Source organism: Salmo salar, chromosome 22, assembly GCF_965601325.2.
Source record: "Salmo salar chromosome 22, fSalSal1, whole genome shotgun sequence".
Taxonomy (NCBI): Eukaryota; Metazoa; Chordata; class Actinopteri; order Salmoniformes; family Salmonidae; genus Salmo; species Salmo salar.
Window position 1 is genome coordinate 35249746 of NC_138312.1, and position 2927 is coordinate 35252672.

Sequence of the window (2927 nt, forward strand, 5' to 3'; positions counted from 1 at the left end):
GAGAGGCAACACTCAGTTGACTAAATATTCAAAAAATTCTCTCAATCGATTACCAACAAACCACTCCAACTCCACTTATCTGTCACAGGCTATACTGCAAATTGAAATCTGTCTGGTGTGAAGTTGAATAAGTTCTATTATTTTGTAGAATCACCTCAGAATAGGAACTTGCACATTTAACAATGATGCGTGTCCTTTTTTTACTGACTTTGACAGTCATTTATTTTTGTATAAGATTGAAAACATGATAAATCAAAAATATTATTATTATTAACATATTCATAAAATAAATGTTTGTTTATAAATTAAACTATATTATTATTGAGACAATTGTATGTTGTTGTAATGTGTAATTAATATGAGCAGGTATGTTATTCACATGAATTTTATTAGCCTTAGTTCACCCGGTGATCCTTGGCATTAAGTGTAGAGACACATACCAATATACTTTTAAAGATTTGACTCGAACTTTAGTTTGTTAATGGACAAATCACTTTGTATAAGGGCTGTCCCGCTATTTGCAGAACCATGAGCTTGGGTCTGAAACAATCGATGTTAGCGAAATAGAAGAATAATGAGCACCCGGTTACATTAAGATCATTGATGGTATAGGCCTATACTTTTTATTTATCGTTTAGGGAGGACACTTCATAATATCAACTTGGAGAGATCCGTTATTTTAACGTGACGGTCATGACATAAGGCTGCCGAAAATAAAGGTAACAGAGATACCTTACAGTTTATCGTCAATGTTGTGTAACATAGTAGATATAACAGGCCTGCATGCCTGATTCATGTAGACGATAAATGAAAATGAATGATTCTTTCCGTCTGAACAGCCTATGCAGAAACAAAGGGCCCATAATACTGGGGTATTCAAACTCTTCTCGTTCTTTGTCTACCCTATTGTAGCATATCATACTACCTAATGTAAAGTAACATATCATACTAAATGGAGTGGGACGGATTTTAGTCAAATATAATAGTCTATGTTTAGTTGTGAGACCACAGCCAGCGTGCAGAGAGGCTTCAATCTAGAGCGAGCTGATGCTGCAAGTTTGTGAGAGAGTGAAATATTGTTTTCAGTCTGATTGAACGCAAACATGCAGCTTCTCTCTGCCTGCCAGAAGTTAACGTCTCTGCAGTATAAAATAGCAGCATTCAAACGCATAATTCCCTAATCTGTATTTAAGTGTTTTGCCTTGTTATAACCACACAATTCAATAGGAAATAAGAATAGAACCAAATGTCACCTCAAGAACAATGTGGTCAGTATTTGCTAAAACATGACGGCATACCTGTTTATGTTCTTGTATTGATACTACTCAGTAGTAGACCTCTGTTAAACGTAATACTGGATGAACTACACTGGGAATTCCTAGTGGGATATAGGCTATCCAGCCAATGCTTTCTATTTATGGAGATTCTATCAGAGATTGGGGCACCATTGCGTGTGTTCAATATCTGCTGTTCATAGCGGAATTATTCTGTTGATGATGTGTTTTTCCATCAACCTACTAAAAAAGTTATATGTTTCATGGTGACTGATGGGTTTTCGTTGCACTTCTCTGTTCCAACACTGTATGTCTGGAAGCCTTTTCCAGCACCAGCCGCCAACTCCGAGTCCACACCCACTACGCCACGTGCACTGTTACGCAGGCTTTCAGGCTGCGTAATCCTGAACGAGCACGTCGAGAGCAACAAGCAGTTCGCAAACAACTTTTGCCAGCACAGTATTTTAACATGTTTCAAGATTGTATGCATAGTAAAGGATCGCCTATTTGGTTATTGACTATGACTATGACTATTGACCCGATATCTGATGTAAATAAAAGTATACAACTTTTGGTGAATCTTCCTTGAATGTCAGCGAAAGATTATGCTACGGTGTGTGTAGATAGGCCTTTCGGCTTATCAATGGAGATGAATAGTCGAGCTATTATTATAGTTGAGGTTAAGCACATTTTGCGTATTCGCAAATGCTCATGTTTCATTGTCATTCTATACCCATGTTTCACTATCAACAGGTAAAAAAATTCGACTCCGGTGGGACTCGAACCCACAACCTTTGAATCACCACGATCTTTAACCTAGAAGTCCAATGCGCTATCCATTGCGCCACGGAGCCGCTGACGTCTTGGGAAGCAGTTTCAAATACGACCCTCGCCTTTGAAACATGTCCATCTTTTTATCTACACGTCATTCTGTCAAGATTAGGGCGGTTATGAAATAGGCTGCACACGATTTGAAGTAAAATCCAAAGTCTCAAAAAAAATCCATCAAACGCTTTTATTTTTGGGGTTTCAAAATAGATGACCCAAGCTGTGGCCTACAATAACTCTAGTTTTTTGGTCATATATTATTACGCTACATTTCACCTACTGCAAATCTACAATTCCAGTGTTTTTTAATTGCTATATTGTATTTACTTCGCCACCGTGGCCTTTTTATTGCCTTTACCTCCCGTATCTCACCTCATTTGCTCACATTGTATATAGACTTGTTTTTGTACTGTATTATTGACTGTATGTCTGTTTTACTCCATGTGTAACTCTGTGTTGTTGTATGTGTCGAACTGCTTTGCTTTATCTTGGCCAGGTCGCAGTTGTAAATGAGAACTTGTTCTCAACTTGCCTACCTGGTTAAACAAAGGTAAAAAACAGTAAATAAATAAAATAAACATAGGCCCATCATAAACTCAACACAACCGTTACATCACTCCAGCACAGTCACAGTACCATCTCTTACACATTAGGAATTTGATGGTCTTTCGTTACAATATTGTACTGGCGGTTCGGAACAATAGTCGAGGAAATTTCTGGTAGAGCAAACCAATCATATCCCTGTTCCTACCAAGAAGTTACGAAGAATTGCACTCACCAACCAATCAGAGACGGCACGGCTACCAAGACGTTACCATGAATTAG

General features: G+C 38.0%; 1 non-coding gene across 1 annotated transcript; it reads right to left on the reverse strand.

Annotated features, from left to right (window-relative positions):
- Positions 1-2038: 2038 nt before the first annotated feature.
- trnar-ucu (transfer RNA arginine (anticodon UCU)) lies at positions 2039-2128 on the reverse strand. Its single transcript is given in 2 exon segments — positions 2039-2074; positions 2092-2128. It is a non-coding gene; the product is annotated as a tRNA-Arg (tRNA).
- Between the last annotated feature and the right edge of the window lie 799 nt (positions 2129-2927).